This window comes from Podarcis melisellensis (assembly GCF_964234715.1).
Source record: "Podarcis melisellensis genome assembly, chromosome: 7".
In the NCBI taxonomy this organism is placed as follows: domain Eukaryota; kingdom Metazoa; phylum Chordata; class Lepidosauria; order Squamata; family Lacertidae; genus Podarcis; species Podarcis melisellensis.
In genome coordinates this window covers 69,492,616-69,514,250 of record NC_138539.1, presented here as the reverse complement: position 1 = coordinate 69,514,250, position 21,635 = coordinate 69,492,616, and the positions used below count along the sequence as shown (strand labels likewise).

The following is a 21,635-nucleotide window of genomic DNA, read 5'->3' as shown; positions in this document are numbered from 1 at the left end:
TAGCTTCAGCAAGGTTACACCATTGGTGTCTTCAGACCATGCTCTGAGACCAACAGTTTTGTTTACTATTGTAGCTTAATTATCTACAAATTGGTTCAAAGCTAGCCCCGTGATGTTGCAAAGGGCAATACAACCATGACAACTAAAGGCAGTGCCAATTTCTACCGGCAGCCCCCCATGTGCAGGAGGAGGTATAATAACCTCCCTCTGGGCTGCAGCAGAGTAGCAGGAGGTAGCAGACTGTGGCACTCTGAATTTCTTTATTATTTACAGTGAATTAAAACAACATGGGTAGTGTGAGCTGAGTGTCTCACACACATCTTCTCTGTCCGAGAGTGGAGACCAAGAGAAGAAAGAACGGACGTTACAGAAGTTCACTTCCGTTCCCAGACATAACAGTACAGAAATGTAAACATGTATATCATGTTACATCAGCACTGGGAGAATGAAAATACTGACACTTTCATCTTGAGCTTCCAATGACTTTTGAGTCTGCCCTGCGTTGGGGACACTAAGGACTTAGGTTGCAACCAAGGCCTAACCATGTGTGTAAAACTGTTTCCCCAACATTACAGGAGGGAAGGTCCATAGGAAAGCCATAGTTATGGGACTACCAAACAGTCTTGCTGGATTGGGCTACAGCCAAAGCAAATAAATTCTCTATATATTCATAAAAGGCATTTTACTGTCTCCAATGGAGACAAGCAGTCTGCTAAGATACAAAAGGACATTTGCTCTCAAGAAAATCAATAAAGCTTACTTTTTTCAGCTGACATGAACCACACTGAGTGATATCGGAGTTCATTAAAAGACCTGGTCCGCAAGGGACTGTTTCCTCTAATAGACAATTTCATGTTCATTGTGTTTTTACTTTAAAAGAAAATTCAGCTCCCTGAAGCTTGTTTTATTCCTCGCTGAGTTTTTCCCCTGGCCTAGACACTTTGGAACATGTTTTTCTCCAGCAATCACACATACACCCTCTACTTCCATCCTACCACAGAGATCAAACTCTAACACCAACATGGAGAGGTCATGTCCTTATTTGCAGGAAGTAGCCCACACAGTTAACAGCAGAGCATCTTGAATCGGAGCTAATTTCTTCAAGATGGTTATTGTAATGCAGGGTCATAAGTTCAGGGCTTGGGTGAGGGACCTGAACAGCAAAAGAGCAGGAACAAATAACAGCATTAATTAAAGCCAACATATAGGATGTTAGGGAAATGGGGAGTCTTATGCCAAAGACTAACCTCTGAATGTAAGACAGGCACATGAAGCTACCGTAAGTGAGAAGTGTACTTATAAAGACACATTAGTGCTTTATTTTTAAGAGGGACGTGGGTGGCACTGTGATCTAAACCACTGAGCCTCCTGCGCTTACAGATCAGAAGGTTGGCAGTTCGAATCCAAGCAATGGGGTGACATCCAATTGCTCTGTCACAGCTTATGCCAACCTAGCAGTTCGAAAGCAGATAAATAGGTACTGCTGCATGAGGAAGGTAGATGGCATTTTCATGTGCTCTGGCTTCTGTCATGGTGTTCCAATGCAGTTTAGAAGCAGTTTAGTCATGCTGGCCACATGAACCAGAAAGCTGTCTGTGGATAAATGCCTGCTCCCTTGGCCTGAAAGTGAGATGAGTGCCACAACCCCATAGTTGCCTTTGACTGGACTTAACCATCCAGGGGTCCTTTATCTTTACCTTCACATATCTAGTGAAGGAGAGACTCCATTTTATGTGAAGCAATGTGACTCTATTTTGGAATCCACTGTGAACACTGCTAATGTTGAATAGAGTGTTGGAGGGCTTCTTCTCTGCTTGAAAGAAAGAGAGCAAAGCTGCAGGAGAACGTAAAGGTGGAAATCTCTCATAGGAGTTCCAAGGCATGGCCTGAGATACAGAAGGCTGAAAGTGCTGAGCTCTGGAAAGGGAGGAAAAAACATTTGTTTGGAAGAGACTGTAAGCCCATGCTGAGAGAAACATGGGACTGTAAATAGGATTCCCAGGTAAGATCCTCCCTCTATTGTGTGGGCAGGAAATCCCTCCACTACCTGGCCTGCTCTCCTTGGCAATGCTTCCCCCAGGTGGGATTGGGCAAATGACTGAGGTAGGCGGAGACCTCCAGGTATCCCACCTGAGGGAAGGCAAAGCCAAGCCTATGCTGTTGGAGCCGCTCCAGATCTAGGGGCTGCACGCGTCCACGCAAAGGGCGCCCCCCGTTTTAAGCGGGGAGCGGTCATTATGCAAGTAAAGCTTTTGAATGTTAAAGCTGGGGCATTAATTTCCAAAAAAGGGTGTTGGGTTTTTTTATACATGATTTGAGCTTCTTAGTTGTGATTTCCCTACTCTTACTTCAACAGATCAATGGTCTGACAGGGATTGTCCATATTTCTGTTTGTCTCATGCCTAGAAAGCATGGGCCTAAAGGGTTTTCTCCTGCCTCTTTAGCATTAAACTGGAATAAATAGCAAACCTGATTTTCTGAAAGGTCCAGATAGTTATAGAAGCAGGCAGGCAGAGAACACTCTTCTGCTTCAGGGCACCAAAACCTGAAGCAGATTTGATGAGGAAAGAATATGCAACACTGTTGCACATTTGTATTGTCATTTCCTAAGCTTTATTTTGCATATTGTCAGCAGTAGAATTAATGTAGACATCTCAAGAATAATCAGAATGCATTGCTTTGGAGCATAAAATCTACAAAATGCAGATCATAAGGACTGAAGCACTCCACAAGATCCAAGTGACAGGGGGAGAAATGTACACCAAGTGTTCTTTGAGTTCTAATTTATCTCCTCAGTTCTAAAAGGAAAGCACTCTATGCACACAACCCATATTCAGCATCCTCTTGAAGCAATTATTGCTAAGATGCTTACCATTTTAACACTCATTTGTAGTAGTGTTTCTAATTATTCTATTTTGCTGGCTTCAGCTCCTTCACAAAATCTGTCCCATCATCCTATTTACTAAATTCTTCATGCCACTAATGATCTTTTTTTCTTAGTCTCTTTACAGTTTGGCTTAATCACACTGGCTTCTCTTGTGCTGTTTTAATGCTTACATTTTACTGATCGGCAAATCTCATTCTTCATGCATCATATCCTTGATAAGTAATTTCTTTTTCTATGGGGATCCTCCATTCATATAATGGACTTCAAATATATAGACATTTGCCGAGACTCGGGAGAAGAAGAAACGGAGGAAGTTTGGGAAAAATTTAAGGACTATTTGAAAAAGCATTATAAGTTGTATGAATGTTAAAAAATGCTCCTCTCTAGGAAGGTATAGCTTCAGTATCGGCAAATTTCTGAATTGATAAATAAGACATTATAAGACAGAAGTGAGGTAACGAAATATTTTTATTGTGTGGAAATTAAAAATTAATGCAATTGTATTGAAATGTTCACATCAGATAACACGATAAAATGGAAGATATATTGTTATGTATAAAACAAGTTAACAAATTGCTGAGGTTTTGGTTACACAGGGAATGCAGTGCCCGGGAGATGGGGGGAGTCCATTGGATTTATGGAAGTATGTATTTGAAAGTGGAAATTTGTTTATTAAAAACCTAATAAAATATTTATAAAAAAAAAAACAAATATATAGACATTTGCTAGGCTTAAGATGCAAAGTTCCCCTACACTATGAAAATTTGCTGCAGCAGCAAACAAGAGCTTTATACATAGCGTACCAAGGAATATACAAACTGTGATGTGGCATTGGCACTGCATGTAGCCGTGAAGGTCAGATTGAGGGTGCTCAAAAAGTACTATTCACGTTTAATACATAAATTTGCATCTTTTCTTAAATAGACCAGCCTTCCCTCATCTGGTACCTTCCAATTTTTTTTTTTTTATCAAATTTTTTATTGCGTTTCTTTTCATAATTTTATGCATTCCAAACGGTACAGAAAAAAGAAATACAAGAAACAAATATTTTTTTTATTTTTTTACAAAAGAAAGAAAATACCCAAAAAGATTGTAAATACTTAATAGTTCAACTATCCGTGAATCCCTTTTGGACTTCCCCACACCTTCCAGATCTGCGTTCTTTAAATTAACAATGTCAGCAAATTGTTACCTTATTTCAAACCTTATTGTAACTTTCAATCATTATGTCTTCAAATTCAATATATTGTAACTCAATTTTAATACCTTTAAAATAAACATAATGTTTTAATTCAGATTGTCTCCTTTTCTCTTTTATCACTTATTTTACCATTTACTTAATCATATTTGCTAAAGCATAACATTTCCTAATCGTACACTAACTTAAGCTTCATACAACATATAATATTTTTGCAAATAGTCTTTAAATTTTTTCCAATCCACCTCAATTGTTTCTTCTTCCAAATCTCGGATTCTGCCAGTCATTTCGGCTAATTCCATATAGTCCATCAACTGCGTCTGCCATTCCTCCAGCGTGGGTAAATCTTGTGTCTTCCAGTTCTTTGCGATGAGTATTCTTGCTGCTGTGCTAGCATACATAAAAAAAGTTCTGTCCTTCTTTGACACTTTCTGGTCTACCATACCCAGCAGGAAGGCCTCTGGTTTCTTAGGGAAGGTATACCTAAATACCTTTTTCAATTCATTATAAATCATTTCCCAGAAGGCCTTCACTTTTGGGCAGGTCCACCAGAGATGAAAAAATGTCCCTTCTGCCTCCTTACATTTCCAACATTTATTATCAGACAGGTGATATATCTTAGCTAACTTGACTGGGGTCATGTACCACCGGTATATCATTTTCATAATGTTTTCCTTCAAGGCACTACATGCCGTAAATTTCATTCCGGTGTTCCATAACCTTTCCCAGTCTTCAAACATAATGTTATGTCCAACATCCTGTGCCCATTTTATCATGGCAGATTTAACTGTCTCATCCTGTGTATTCCACTTAAGCAGCAAGTTATACATTCTTGATAGTGTCTTGGTCTTTGATTCTAACAATTCTGTCTCCAATTTCGATTTTTCCACCTGGAAACCAACCCTCATCTGGTACCTTCCAAATGCCTTGAACCACAACTCCTACTCTCCCTGACCATTCACCATGATGGCTAGGACTCATAGGAGTTGTAGTCCCAAACATTAGGAGGTCATCCGTTTGGAGAAGGCTGGCTTAAACCATCCAATATATGTTTTGCATGGAAGGCAGAGGAGAGCACATGCAGAGCATAAAGAAGATTCCAGGTTCGACTTCCGGCACAGCCGCCATGGCGAACTGCCAATCCCATGGTAGCAGATGCCAGCCGTGCAGTCAATTGAGGATAATTTGGGAGTAAATTTTTTTTAAAAAAATTGTCCAGTAGCACCTTAGAGATCAACTAAGTTTGTTCTTGGTATAAGCTTTCTTGTGCATGTACACTTCTTCAAATACACTGATACAGACCCTTGTATATAGTGGGAGGGTGGGGTGGGGTTTTTCTCAGAAGGGTAGTAGGAGATGGGTGATTGACTCAGTGGGTATGGGAAACCTGTTGATGACTGTAAACGACTGCAATTAGTCCTACAGGAAAAAGCAAGGGATAGTATGCATATAAGGTAGCTTCCTATGTACTGTCAATGGAGAAAAAACTTCAACGTTCTGTTATGTTATGCCCATGCCCAAATGGCAACATTCTGATGGGCTGTTTCAATGTGGCAGTTTTCAGCTTGGGGAAAAGGAAGTACTTCCCCCGCAGTTCATAAAGATTGCCCTACTAGTCAAAGTAGGAGTCCCAGGCCATTCCCCGAGAAACTATTTACATTGCTACACGCCACCTCAATCTCCATGTGGCATGAGATTCCAGGGGTACAGGGCATGTTTACCAAGGACTGTATTCCCTTTTGGACAATGAGGTACAGCAGAGTCTGTCGTGTCTTTATGATATGTGGCTTATTTACAGATATGTACAACCTGAATCTAATGGAGGGATTTTCAGCATTAAATTCCAAGAGGTTCTGGCTTCTCCCATAGGCACAGCTTTGCCTTCAAAGCAGAGAGCAGCATTTTCTGATCCTGCTTCTTCCTTAGTTTACATGTTGTTGTCCTCTCTTCAGCTCACTGCTTAGTAACTCTGTTGCTTAACTCCTAGTTGGCATTCTAAACTTCCCCTAAAATATTGCCATTTATTGTTGTTTTCTTGAAAAAAAATATTAAAGATTTTCTTGTGTTAGAAAAGTTAATGCATTGTCTCTTCTTTCAGCTCATACTTTTCTACAGATCAGTTACATTCTATGTAAAACAACACTGTTGTATACAGTGTTACCCTCGTTCTTGTTTAAATCCCATAAAACTATTAAACAAAGGGCCTAAAATTACTTTGACAAATCACAGGGGTTTTTAGTTGAATTTAGAATTATATGGTCAAAAGCCTGCCCTCTTCTCCACTGCAGTTCTAGTAATGAAAGTGTATTTTATTTTTTAAAGGATTGCTTGTACATAATACTGCTGCAGTAACATTTCTATAACTCCCCAGGAATATCCCTACCTTGCAGATCAATGAGACAGTGTGGGAAACTGTCCAAAATTTGTTCTCAGCATAGGAAAGAAAAAACAGCAGCACATGGGAAAGCCGTGATTCTAAAACAGTTAAATTGGTTTCTGTGTTTTAGAGTCCTGCAACATTTAGCACTCCATTATCTTAGCTCCTGTATATATGAATACTTATCTGAGCTTCTACTATGATCAAATACAAGTTCAAGAGTCCAGTGATGCCAGTTCAGGAGCAAAAAAAAAAGTAGAAAAAGAATTAATGAAGTAAATCTCACATTACTTTCTTTTTTAATGTTACCCCATAGTCACCCCTAAAGACTTCCTGTACTTTCCTTTCTGGAAATGGGGTGAAGAGTGTTTTTGAATGACATTGGAACTTCCATTAATTCATGTTAATGGCTTTCTGCAGCAAATGTTAAAAGCAAGGTCACTGATACAATAGCTTAAGTTGAAGGACACCATTCACATAATTCTCTTTTTAAAATACTCTTCACCAAACACATCCTGCATTAATTATGCTACAGGATACTTAAAGTTGAACTTTCTAATGTGCATTTGTCATCCCTGCTATATATGATGGCTGATCTGCCACTTTGCTAATTTTGAAAATTATCTATTCCACAGTGGCCAGATATAGTTCAACTAAAGCATTGTGTTCATTTAGTTTTCAATACGTTTTTCTAAACAATGGGTTTAAGCAAGGCAGGTTCAGCTGCTAGATCAAACCCAGTTCCTAGCAGAAATCATCTTATCATTTGATCTTTAAACACAGGACGATTCACAGCTGAATAGGAATAATTGTAATAATCAACTCTGTTGAAAAGCATTGTTTTTTGAGTGGATACAAAAGACAATGGATGGTGATGATTGCTTTGTAATAACGTATTCACACACGCTAACCATCATGGGATAAAATTTTGTTTGGTTTGGATTCTAATGCAAACCTACCCAATTCACCTCCTGGCAAATAGAAGGGGAAGAAATGGAGGCAGTGAGAGATTTTACTTTCTTGGGCTCCATGATCACTGCAGATGGTGACAGCAGTCACAAAAATAAAAGATGCCTGCTTCTTGGGAAAAAAGCAATGACAAACCTAGACAGTATCTTAAAAAGCAGAGACATCACCTTATCAACAAAAGGTCTGCATAGTTAAAGCTATGGCTTTCCCAGTAGTGATGTATGGAAGTGAAAGCTGGACCATGAAGAAGGCTGGTCGCCGAAGAATTGATGCTTTTGAATTATGGTGCTGGAGGAGACTCTTGAGTGTCCCATGGACTGCAAGAAGAACAAACCTACCCATTCTGAACGAAATCAACCCTGAGTGCTCACTGGAAGGACAGATCCTGAAGCTGAGGCTGCAATACTTTGGCCACCTCATGAGAAGAGACGACTCCCTGGAAAAGACCCTGATGTTGGGAAAGATTGAGGGCACAAGGAGAAGGAGATGACAGAGGACGAGAGGGTTGGACAGTGTTCTCGAAGCTACTAACATGAGTTTGACCAAACTGTGGGAGGCGGTGGAAGACAGGAGTGCCTGGCATACTCTGGTCCATGGGGTCACGAAGAGTTGGACACAACTAAACAACAAACAACAACAACCCAATTCACACTTCCCAAAACAATATGCAAACTCAAACACAATTTGGGCTGCAGATTTTTGCAATGTGTACAAAAATGCATATATTAGGGGAAATAACATAAAATCCATTTTATTAGGGAAACGGCTTTCAAAAAAGCATACCTGAGGCAAAATTGCGTACAAAATACGTACATCGGGAGAAATTTTCACTAAAATGCTGGTGACACTTTTTATTTAAAAACAAATGAAACAAACTGATGCAGAGATGTGGAGACTTGAGCTAAAGATTGGGGGGGGGAAGAGAAATCGAATATGACAGATGTGTCCAGCCCTATCATGAACTGACCATTGTTTCCAACATTTAGTTGTCATTTAGCTATCCCAGGGCTTGTGGCCCTCAAAGTCCAAATAATCCCCACAGAGAGCCAGATTTCCCTGAGTAGTGAGGACTGGCTATTAAACAACTTTTGATCTACAGTGTTGCGATGTCCTTAGATCAGAAGGTAGTCAATGTGGTGCCTTGTGGATGTTGTGGACTCCAACTCCCATCAGTTCCAACCAGCATTGGAATGGTCAGGGTTGCAGCAGTTGTCATTCACAACTTCTGGAGGGCACCTATTGACTAACCCTACCTTAGACTATGCATGGGCTCAATTACGAGACGCCAGATGCTGAAGAGGACAGGGATGATGCAACCTTGTAAAGAAGAAGGAATTTAAGCAGATACAATTTGCCATGAAAGAAGCAGCTTCTGAAGTTTCCTGATGTAAACAAATATCAAAGGCATCAGAGCCTTTGTTTTTGACTCAAGGCACTCTGCCATGGTCAATTTTTCAACAATGCCCATTTTTGCTTTCTTATTTGAGCAGCAAAACCAGGAAATCTACATAGCCACTGATGGATACACGAGTAATGAGCTGCATAATTTTGCAGTCCGATTTCAAGGTGTGTTTTCCCTATGAAAGTTGAAGCTGATTATAAACCAATATTAATCTGTAATCCTATACATCTTTCCCTGCAAATAGCTCCCACAAAGGCAGGCGGCTTATTTCTGAGTAGGATCATGCAGTTAGTATCTTATAACCCAATACTATTCATATTTACTCAGAAATAAGTCACATTAGGTTCAACAGAGCATGTTCTCAAGCATGTGTGCATCATACTACAATCTTAAAGCAATTGTGGCTCTTTGGGAGCTAAAAGGTCCATGTTGCTTTAGAGGACATTAACCGATTCCTACTGATGCAGAAAATTCATTTAGCTATAACTCACATATTATTTATTGTCTATAGGCAACAAGCCAACCTTAACCATAAAGTAATTGTTTGTCAGTTGTATGAAAAAGAGGATAAAGTCTTATAGAAGCTGTGCAGAAGATCAAGTCAGCTATGTTTCTCAGTGGTGTAACTTCTTGTGATAAATGTTTGTTATGGGATGCAATAGAGAAAGTAACTCATGAGTACTTCATAGTTGCAGACAATTGGTTTGTCTAATCTTGCAGAAGCAGATTTAGGGGAACGCTACAACTATGATGTAGAATGGAAGATGAGAGGCAGGGTTGCCAAATTTTGGCACTGCACAGGATCCCGCTGAAATTTCAGGTCTGCCGCTGAATCCTGTCTTCGTAGAAAGCACTTTTGCAAGCTACCAAATATGGAACTGGTTCCTAACTATTTAGCATCTTTTAACACTGTTTTAATTATGAAACGCTATAAGCCATTCAGTAGATGCTCTAACAGCTGTGAAATATGATCTTATGTTCATGGAATCTCATTTTGCAAAGCTTCCAGACTGTACACAGCTGATCATTTTTAAGCCACTATGCTTGAGCTATCAAGGTTATGTTACTGTGCAATTTATTTGGCGTTGTTAAAGAATGCATGTGGCCAAATCATTAGGCAATTCATCAAGCATCTGCTGTTGCAGGGGAAATGAGACATGCTTTATAAATGTCAGTGCTTTGAGCAACATTTCTAAATGGAAATAGATGGTGGAATAATGATGGCTTTTAGTTTTGGGAAAGTAAATCGGCTTCTGCATCCACCCAATCCTGAGAAAAAGAAATGACCACTGTGTGTTTTTCTGTTTGTTTGTGCCATTCCCCCCCCCCCCCCAGTTGCCTCATGTAAAGAGCCCATAGGCAACATACAGTATGGTATAAAACATTAATTGATATGAATGCAGGTTTTATCAGCTGACAGTGTAAGGGTAGGAAACGCCAGCTTAACCAGACTGATACTGAACATATCCAGGTAGGTAATGGGAGTTACAGGATCACCAATCTGTTATAAGTGGTTTTGTGTATGCATAGAAAAATAAAAGGTCTTTACAGGCATTATTTATGTACAGTGAATGTTTGTGAATTAGAATGAGCCAAAATGCCTCAGAAAATGATTTTCTGACTTTAAAAAAACAAACAAAACCTATTTCACCAAGCTCCTCCTGAATTGTTGGAGAATTTCCAAGAATTGAAAAGAATATTCAGTGATATGACCTTCTCCATTTTACCACCTATTTGTTTTCAGGCACAACTGTTTACTATATATTTTTCAATATAAATTTCTTTTTGTTGAAGGAAGCTCCTTCCACTCTCCAGCCTTTAGTCTATTGCTTCCCTCTTCCAAAAACACAAACTAACAATAGAGTTCCATTCATCATCAAGTGAATTAAAAAAATTCAGAGGAGAATTTCGAAGATGAACTGTAGAGGCATTTCACTTTCTCCACCAAAGAAGCATAACCCATGACTTCCTTCAATAATTATATTGGGTCGGAAACATCAGTACAACTGAAGTTCACCATTTTATTTGTGTGTGGGGTGTGTGTGAACTTCAACAATTGGTGGGAACTCAAAAACTAAATTCTTAGAAAGTGTATCAGAAAATTCTTTTCTGAAAGTTTCTGCTGAGTGGGATAGCTTCATCCCTATCCTTTAAAAAATATATGAATTGCACCATGAATTATTCTTTCTTTATTTCATGTCAACAATTGTTCTGTTTTTCCACCCTTCTTTTAAGTCTGCCTATGTTATGCAATTCCACCCCTTTTTAAAAGTCTTCTGATCCTTTGACCTTCTCTCATCCAGCATCTCATCCCACTCTTTCACTTTCTTTCTAAAGTTCTTGGCCAGATTCTTTTCTACCAATATTTTATACTTTCTTCTCTCCCTGTTATCTTATTGGTCTTTTCTGATTTGGTCCTCACACTTCTTATTCTGAAGTGTTCTGGGGTCTTTGATGCTCTTCCTTTCTTTTCATGATTCCCTTGCTTTTTCAGGTACTGTTTCTGCCATGGTTTCAATCATATCTCTCCTTTAAGAAATCTTTCTGTAGATCCCTTTCTTCATCTTTCTCCTTTGTACAGGAGTTCCTCAGTGATCAGTATTAAAACATCTTACACTTGGTCCCACAATAAGTGCATTTGATCTTCACCCCACTGCTGAGCCAATGAAGTACTATTCTACTGAAGTTTCCCTCTCATAACTTGCCCAAATACCTGCTGATTTCTCTAAACCATTGGACAAATGCCCTTTTTATTTTTTTTCAGACTTAATACTGCTAGCTTTCAGTCTTTCCTACTGCTTTTCATTCCTTTTGCAAAATCACTTTCTCTTGTTCTCGACAATGTGGTTGCTTTCTGTTCTGCAAGCAATAAATCTTGGAATTCTTTTTGATTTTTCTCTTTCATTTTCTCCCTATAGCCTAGCTCTTGCCAATTCTTCTCATTTTCAGTCAACATACCCAAAGTCTGCTTTTTCCTTTCTATGGTCAGTATCAATTCTTTAGTTCCTTCTCCTATTATTTTCTGCACTGATTATTCTAAGATTATTTTTGTTGGTTTTCCAGTTTCTACTTTTTCTCTCTTTGCCCCGTTCCAAATTATCTTGCTGGTTTGGCACCTTTTGCTGATCATATGAGGAATTCTAACACATCTTGTATTAACCTGAAATTTTATGCCCTTAATTGCAAGTGCCCCCACTGTCTTATTCTTTCATATCTATCTCCTCCTCCTCTGTATGTTCCTCGTTGCATCTTTTAATCTACAGGCACCAGTCTTCTTGTTCAGCCTAAATTGCCCTCTGAATTGCACATCTTCATACTTCTTGCTGATCAGCACCCTATCATAGAAATGCTTTGGAATGTGACATTCAACTCTCTTGTGTTTTCACATTTCAGTGCTTTCTTAAAACATCTTTATTTCCCCCCGGCCCCCTGCTTTATTTTTTCCTCCTACGTTTTAATTTCTTTCATCCATAATCTAGGTAAGGCCTCTACAGCTCTTATCCTTTTTGTACCCCCCTAGAAAAGTTAAGCTTGCTTTTGTTGTTTTGTAACAAACTGAATAAAAATGCAGTATATGGCTGATTAATTCCTAACATTTTATGGCCTGCAAGTTTGGGATGGAGGAAAAAAAATGGTTTGCTTCATATTTACTTATTTATTTAAAACATTTCTATCATGCTTTTCCTTCAGGAAGGTGAAGATGGCAGACAAAGTTCTCATCCAATCAATTTCATCCTCACAACAACTATGTGAGCTAGGTTAGGCTGAGAGCGACTAACAGAAGGTCACCCAGAGAGCTTCATGGCCAAGTGGGAACTTGAACCCAGGTCCTTTTTACATCATTCTAACCACTACTGCCAAATGTGACCCTACCCAAGTCACACTTCTCAAAACAGTATGAATGAATGAATGAACTTTATTACGGTCACAGACCATGATAAAAATCAACAACATATAAATAAAATAGCAGTTAGGATTTTTTTTAACTAATAAATGTTGGAGCAAATAAGGACAAAGAAACAAGCATAGGGTAAAACATCTGAATAAAATACAAGATTAAACACAGATAATGGATGGATAAAAACTGATATTTAAAACAGATAAGAACTAAAAAACAAATAAAAACATGCAGTTAAAACAACTGTAAGAGCGTGAGAACTAAAAGACTCGCAGTTAAAACAACTATAAGAGGCTGCAGAGTAGAAGCCTCTGAAATAGATGACAGGCACAGCATTAGAGACTGATGTGCAAATATGGTTAAAACAGACAATTAAAACAATGTACAACAATAAATTTAGAAACAATGTGCAACAATAAACTATCCCAGGGAGTTGACTCAGAGTCACCCGTGGAACCGAGTTTGAGGATTTTCATGCCGGACTATTTTGTGTTGGGCGATGGTCTGCGCCTACAGATTTACACACAGAATCTGGTGACCATCCAGGTTTTCTTCTGATCTCTGCCTAACAGCAAAAGGTTAAATTTTTGCTTTTGCGGGAGGTCGGCTCAAAACAGTATGCTAACCAAAGCATATTACAATAGTGAAAATAACATGCAGAAATGCATTGTATTAGAGGAAACGACTTGCAAAAATCTGCATATTAGGCAAAAAATGTATATATTAGCAAAACATACACTATAACAACTCCCCTCCTATGGGATGCAATGAAAGTAGTCATCAATGGAGCTTGAAGAAAAGAGAAAAAAAATCCCTTAAAAAACAATCCTCAAAAATTAGCAAAATAGAACAAGACCATGGCCCTCTCATCATGCTACAAACAGGAGCTTAAAAAAACTTCTTAAACTTATAGAACAAAAAAGGAGGGAACTAGATTCCCTAGAAATCAGCAAAACAATGCTCAACATTCTATACTCTAAACAATGCTTCTACGAGTATGGAGGGAAAAACTCCAGACTGTTAGCAAACATGTGGGGGGGGGGATCACTCATAAAAGAGAGAAAACATTGTATCACCAAAAAAGACGGCAGCATAACATTCTCCCCCAAAGAAAAAAACCTCAGAATTTGCAGATTTTTACTCTAACCCATTGTGGCGATCACACAGGGTCCCCGGACGTTTGACGGTCTATTGATACCTGTGCCACCACTGTGATTGCTTTCCCGCTGCCACCAACCCGTTTCTCTCGGGTACGCACGGAGTCCAGACAGTTGTTAACATTAACAAATAATCAAGTTTATTATAAGCATGAACAAGTTTATGGTTTCAGTTAATTTTTCTTGGCAGTTTCTTAATCTTAGTTTCTTTACTGACCTATACATTCCTAACAACTTCAAACTGATTATCTCAACTATATATCTGACTCCTCCTATCAGTTTCTCTTACTCTCTCACAACACAACTCGACCAACCCACAGACTTATCCTCCCTCTTCCTTCTCCAACTCCCAACTCTCAACTGACTTCCAAACAACACCACCTCTAACTCTACTCCTCCCCTTGGGTTCCCACTGGCCAATCACTTCACACTCATTTAACCCTTTCCTTATGACCCAACTAGGAGGGCAAACACCACACCCAGATTAGCAAAATATGCTCTAAAATGCTGGCAAAATTTGGTGAGGATTTGAAAAGCAAAGCAAGACAAAACTCAAACTGATGCAAAAATGTGGTGAACTTAAGCATGGAAAGATGAAAAACTGAAATCAACAGATTTGTCTATTCATAGTATCCATTTAATCTCCCATTGATGGTAGACTCTGCCTTCTATGGACAGCTGAGCTGGACTGCCAAGACACAAGCCTTAGTTATCCACTGGAGTGGACTTTCCTATTCTCCTTACATTCTAGAATCTGGAGAATTCAAGAAACTGGTGCCCAGTATGGGAGGGGGAGTGAAAGAATCTTGAGAGCTGACAGTTAAAGGAGGAGGATGGCAGTTAAGTAAACTTCCCTAAATTGCACCCAAGAGGAAACATAAAGACTTGCCTTATTTGAACATGGAAACTTTAAACCCTCCTACATGTGTCAAATGGTGTCAGAGTAACAGGCTGGGCATTTCCTTTGAATGCTTCTTAAATCCTTCATCTGACTGAAATAAGGAGGGAAGTTTTCCTGTGCCGTCATTAACAAGTAAATCACCCTTCCCTGCTGCAGTTTCAGCAATCAATTCACACATGTTCGGGTTTAACAGCATCCCAGTTCTTCAAACGCCAAAATATCCAACTTCTTCCCTTGATTCAGTACTGTTCTTTCTGCCTCTATCATTAAAGGTAAAGGTAAAAGCACCCCTGACAATTAAGTCCAGTTGTGGATAAGTTCCATCATTCCTTGCTCACTTATTAATCCCTCACCCCCAGCAGCTTTGTACAATCAATTCTCCCTTCCTCCCCTAACAAGTCTCCTACCTTTCCCATCACCTCTAGGCCAGTTTAGCTTCCTCAGCCATCAACTTATTTAAATGTACTTGGTGCCCTGCCGAACCGAGGCCCTTATCTTCTTCCTCATACTTGAGTGTGACCAGGGTCTCCTTCCATTTCTGAAGGACAAAGAGAACCCAGCAATACATCTCTTATGACCAGCCTCAAGCTCCTGCTAACTCCATCTGAGCCTGGAGGTCTGTAGAGCATACTTTATACATTTCTGTCCCTATAGGAAGCAGAACCTAAACACTGTGACATAGGAAGCAGGATCCTCTTGTTCATTGCTAAGGAAACCTGCCTCCTATGTCACAATGTTTGGGTTCTAGCTTAGTAGTTTTGTTGCTAGGGGCAGTTGTCAAGACAACAAAAGGGTCTTGCCTATGGAGACAGAACAAAACAAAACAAGTATAGCAAGTGGGTTCCATGATCACTGCAGATGGTGACAGCAGTCACAAAATTAAAAGACGCCTGCTTCTTGGGAGAAAAGCAATGACAAACCTAGACAGCATCTTAAAAAGCAGAGACATCACCTTGCCGCCAAAGGTCTGTATAGTTAAAGCTATGGTTTTCCCAGTAGTGATGTAAGGAAGTGAAAGCTGAACCATAAAGAAGGCTGATAGTCAAATAATTGATGCTTTTGAATTATGGCGCTGGAGGAGACTCTTGAGAGTCCCATGGTCTGCAAGAAGATCAAACCTCTCTATTCTGAAGGAAATCAGCCCGGAGTGCTCATTGGAAGGACAGATCCTGAAGTTGAGGCTCCAATACTTGGGCCACCTCATGAGAAGAGAAGACTCCCTGGGAAAAAAAAAACACAACCCTGATGTTGGGAAAGATTGAGGGCACAAGGAGAAGGGGACTACAGAGGACGATATGGTTGGACAGTGTTCTCAAAGCTACTAACATGAGTTTGACCAAAGCTAAAGGTTACATTATCCAAAATGTGTCTTTACATCATTGTATATCTGTGCATATTTGAAAGCAGGTAAGTCTACAAAAAGTTGCTGATGTATTCATGACATATACAAATCCAGAAGCTCTGGGAGTTTTCCTCCCTAGTTTTTATAGCTAATGACTCTTTATAATGTAAGTGATCTTTGTATCATTTCAGAACATAAATTCTAGAATTTCACTGGATCTTCAACTGGTACATTTCTGATATTTCCCCCTCTCCCTGTGCCATATTCCTGCTGTATAAGTCCCTAGTGCCCTTAAGTCCACTAATTTCCCTGCTCATCAGCAAAAACCATGTTGTTTTTGTCCAATAGTTTTGTGCCACAATAATAGTCTTAACATATTGATCCTGGGTAGAGTTTTTATTTACTCTAAAGCCATTCATTCAGATTTTCTTGATCACATATCAAAGCTCTCCTCTCATTCCAGTATTTGTATTATAAACAGTCCTCTGTATTTCTGTGTGTAACCATGTACATGTGCACATTTCTGGAACTAAGGTCAAGATTTTGGCTTCAGATTGGTATACTGCTACTTACTTTCAAAGTTTTGCACATTTGCACAAAGTAGAAAACATAAATGTTGGAACCTGCAGGCCAGAAAGCTGATTAGCGGGTGTAATCTGGAGTTGGGAAATAGCAGGTAGGGTAGGGTTAACCCAGGGGTCAGCAAACTTTTTCAGCAGGGGGCTGCTCCCCTGTCCCTCAGACTTGGGGGGGGGGAGACTATATTTTGACAAAAAAAAATAGTGAACTATGCCCCACAAATAACCCAGAGATGCATTTTAAATAAAAGGGCACATTCTACTCATGTAAAAACACACTGATTCCTGGACCTTCCACAGGACAGATTTAGAAGGCAATTGGGCCGGATCGGGCCCCCGGACCTTAGTTTGCCTACCCAAGGGTTAACCTCAAATACACCACCATTGCTTCTCTGATACAGAACACCATTTTGAAAGCCACTTCTGTTTAAAAGGCCATCCAGAAATTGCTATAGCTATGTGTCTGTTACTGCTCCTTTGTCCCTCTCAGAGCAGCAGATTACTTCTATGGTGATATCCTTTTTTCCCCTTTCTTTTTTGCAGTTGTCATTTTTATCTTGTGCATCGGAAATTGGAGTGGGCTTTGCAATAACAGCTGTAGGAACACATTTGCCACTATTCTACATTAGCTTTCTGAATGCGTAATTGTTCATCAGATGTGTTGATACCTCTGAAGGAAACGGGCTTCACATTCAAACATTTCTTTAAATGGACTGTACTTCGTTAATGAAAGAGGCTTGGGGCTAAGCATGAATTAAATTAGATAAATCACTTCCTTCCTTCCCATCCTTTCGTGTTGGCAAGCATTCTCAGTGTCCTGATATGACAGTGAATAATGTTACACAAGGCATTTTTCTCTCTCAAAGAGGAACACAAAATTCCTTCCAGGGTTTTTCTTACTAATACGTTTTGGGGAGGCGGGGCTATTTTTTTTTTGACAGGAAAACTACAAGCACCTCCTGTGCTTTTTAGCAACCAACATTCAGAGGCATACTGCCTCAATGGTAAAGGTACATAGCCATTCCCTCCCCTCCCCCCCTATCTTTTCAACATTACATTTGAATAATTTTGTTTGGAATGATATAGTGAAGGTCTTTAAGAGTTGAGCACTGAGCAGAAACAGGATGAGCACTGAACAAAGAGATTTCAAGTTCAATGTTATATTATTATAATTACTGGAAACACAATTTGTAGGATATGTTATGCCTTTAAACGCAGACATGACAAAGAGAAAGAAAGACCTTAGCCACTTGTACTCCTCCCCCCCAAAGAAGATGACCACAAATTAGGAGGCAGAGCTTTGCCTAATGTCAATGTAAGACATCCAAAGATTGATACACCATCTTCCCACTAATGTGGATTTATTTATATGTGTGGGTTTGCAGTCTTTGAAGGAATAGCATGCCACATTTCTATTATTATTATTATTATTATTATTATTATTATTATTATTATTATTATTAAACCTTATACCCAGAGGTCTAAGGGTGGTTTACATAGCAAACAAATGTTCAGAATGTACAATAATAACTAAAGATGTTCACACTAAACATCTCCAGACAAATATCAATGTTCCAGTGCTTTGGTGTATTAAAAAGATTTTAGATGAAAATATGTTAGACTTGGGGCCAAGTGCGTCTCCCAGCTCTATCAAAGATGGGGGGGGGGCAATACAAAAAGGGCCATCCTCCACAACTCATTTAAAGGGAGCACTTGTAGAAGGTTCTCTGAAGATGAGCTGAGGGTTCAGATAGGTTCATACTGTGTGTGGGGGGGAACACTCCATGAGGCAATGGCGTCCCAAGCCATATAAAGTGTTATATGTTTAAATCAGCACTTTGAATTTGTTCTGTAGATCAAAGGCGGGGTAAATGGACCAGAATGTGTGTGTGTGTGTGTGTGTGAGAGAGAGAGAGAGAGAGAGAGAGAGAGAGAGAGAGAGAGAGAGAGAGAGAGAGAGAGAGAAAGAGAATGAGATCCCTTCTGGCCCCAGTTACAAGTCTGGTTACCAAATTCTACTGCCTTTCTGAACTGTCCTCAAAGGGAGCTTACTGTGGTGAAGTAAATCCTAGTGAAGACAGTACAAGTTTAGAACAGGGAATACCTGGGTTCAACCCTATACTCGGCCATGAATCTCATTGTGTGACCTTAAACATGTCTCTCAACCTAAGCTTTACTGATCACCAAAGAGAAAAATGTTCACTAAAGCTTTGAAATCCACCAGTCCATCAGAAATAATACCAACTCTTTTACTACATGGAAGACTCCTTATTCCAATTAAAAGAGGGATGAACTGAGATGTAGAATGTGATGTTAATTCCAAGCAAGTTCATCATTCCCTCCTTTAAATGTTTAATAAAGCGGTATCTAAAGTGAATTCAAGAGGTTGTTGTTCCCAGATAAGCAGGTTCTTGACGTAACATTTGTTCAATTGAGCTACATCACATTGTATCTGATATTCCTTAAAAAAAAAAAAGAATTCCAGGGCTCTCACACTTTTTCATTTCTCTTTTTTCCCAATCTTAAATTTATATATATAGAGAGAGAGAGAGAGAGAGTCCCTATGAAAATTGATCAGCATTCACTATGAATTTTGCTAATACTATGCATAATTTTGTATCCATTTTTTACTTAGTGTGCTCATTTTGCAAAGCAGTTTTCAGATATATTAAATGTATGCAGCTATTTTCACCAATGTATGAGTTTTGATATGTACTTTACACAAGTATATGCATTTTTGTCCTCATTGCTTGGTTGGAGAACTGCATTACAAAATTCAGATAAGTCTGAATTTTGATGGCTGTCTGTGTTTCATGTCACATATTGCTTTGGAAAGTTAGTTTTGCCTTTAAATGTGAACTGAAACAAATGTTTCTCCTATAACTAGGTGGACATCAAGAGAAAATATGTATATAAATACATTTTGTTCATAAACATTTAAATATACCTTTAAAATATGTATTTAAATGTAGATGTCAAAAGATTTATTTATTTTTTTAAAAAAATGCAGACTATGCAATTGACTTACGCTATAGAGTAGACTTACAGATGAAAACATATGAAATTGACATGGGCCAGAAAGAGATTGATTCATCCATCTCTACTTTAATTGTCCTGTGCACAGAGCCTTTGAAAGTTCTGAGTTTTGCACAGAAAAGGAACTGTTTAAATACAAAATATTATTTAATGGTGATTATGTATTATTGCTGAACACACTCCCCCCCTTTTTTTATTTTTCTAGCTCTTTAGCAAATTGCATAGTGTGTTTTTGTTTTTTCGGCGTGAAGAGAACATTGAAGGAAAAAAGATGAATTACCTTTTAGTATTTCTATCTGAATCATTGATTGCTTCGTTACCTAAAAATAGAGGCATGATTATCGTGCATAATAAGTGCAGTAGCTAGCTGTGCACCGACAGGATAATAACTGCTCTGACAAGAGAAAATAAAATACTTTAGAGTATTTACATGTTCTCTTGCTTTCATAAATGGTTTTTAAAGCATTACCGAAGGCTACAGGGGGCTTATTAATCTCCTAGAAGAATGGGGAGAAAATCCAAAAGCATTTTTCGAGTGTTAAAACTATGCCTAGTGCTTCAAAGACAATGACTTGTGAAACAGATGGAGAGTGTCAGAGAAGCAGGAAGAACTTTGCAAATATGGGAATTTCAGTGCTATCAGTTAGAAACATTTCAGTTTGCAATTATTTGTAAGTGTATCTGTCGAAAAGTTTCAGTTTCCATTGCCACACTACTTTAGGTTAGTTCATGTTGTGGATGTGGTGAAAAACGCTATGGCTAGATGGCATTAAAGAATTAAAGATTTCTATAAAAGACAAACCAGCTCCTCTGTAAAAATGTGAGATACCATCCCTGAAAAATGTACGGCAGAAATAACTGACTTCTTAACCTTTGCATGATGTGTAACAGAGATATTAATTGATTATCAGTATTACTGTTTATACATTTTCTTAGGTGCTGCAGAAAGATGATAAATGATACAGCCTCTACCCTCATGCTTATAGTCAAACACATATCACAAAAGGGAAAATGCATGGGAGGGAGGAGAAAAACATGCAAACTCAGGTACAAACAATTTCCAGTTACTTAATGACAAGGCAGAATGGCCACAGTTCTGGAAAGAGGAAAAACCAACCATTCTTTCTCTAGTTTCATACATAGAAATACTAAACAAGGGGTTTGCAAGAGGTCTCCCATTCAAGCACTGTCCAGGTATGGTAAGACTGCTCTTGACATCATTCTCTTCATCAGTTTGGGGCTATGGTGAGCCTAGGGCTTATGCCGAGGTCCTCAGCATTGGTGGCTGTTGCTCATTGGGACTGGTAGGGGGGGAAAGGCAGGGAGACCAATAGGAAGTGAAGACAGAGCTGATGGCAGGCAAGGTCAGCCCTTATTGACTGCAAGTAAGAAAGCCAGCAGGTGAGACGAGGCTAAGGTTGGTAGGACACAGCCAGCATACTGTCTTATTTAAACTGGTGACTGGGAGTGACTGCCGAGACCATATAACACTGGCCCTGAAAACCTACATTGGATCCCAGTACGTTTCCAAGCACAATTCAAAGTGTTGGTACTGACCTTTAAATAAAACCCTAAATGGCCTCGGCCCAGTATACCTGAAGGAACTTCTCCACCCCCATCGTTCAGTCCGGAAACTGAGGTCCAACTTTGAGATCCTTCTGGCGGTTCCCTCCCTGTGAGAAAGTGAGGTTACAGGGAACCAGGTAGAGGGCCTTCTCAGAAGTGGCACCCACCCTGTGGAATGCCCTCCCATCATATGTCAAAGAAATAAACACCTACCTGGCTTTTAGAAGACATCTGAAGGTAACTCTGTTTAGGGAAGTTTTTAATGTTTGGTGTTTTATTGTGTTTTTAATATTCTGTTGGGAGCCACCCAGAGTGGCTGGGGAA

At 39.2% G+C, this 21,635-nt stretch overlaps 1 long non-coding RNA gene across 3 annotated transcripts; it reads right to left on the bottom strand.

Moving 5' to 3' along the window:
* Positions 1–241: 241 nt before the first annotated feature.
* Positions 242–15,535, bottom strand: LOC309373823. 3 transcript variants are annotated; one of them, XR_014170190.1, is made up of 3 exons: positions 15,197–15,535; positions 5,895–6,659; positions 242–1,153 (listed from the first exon to the last, which is right to left on the bottom strand). It is a non-coding gene; the product is annotated as an uncharacterized lncRNA (long non-coding RNA). The 3 variants fall into 3 exon arrangements; XR_014170191.1 differs by having other exon boundaries at positions 5,895–6,656; XR_014170192.1 differs by lacking the exon at positions 242–1,153 and adding an exon at positions 3,602–3,834 and having other exon boundaries at positions 5,001–6,659.
* Between the last annotated feature and the right edge of the window lie 6,100 nt (positions 15,536–21,635).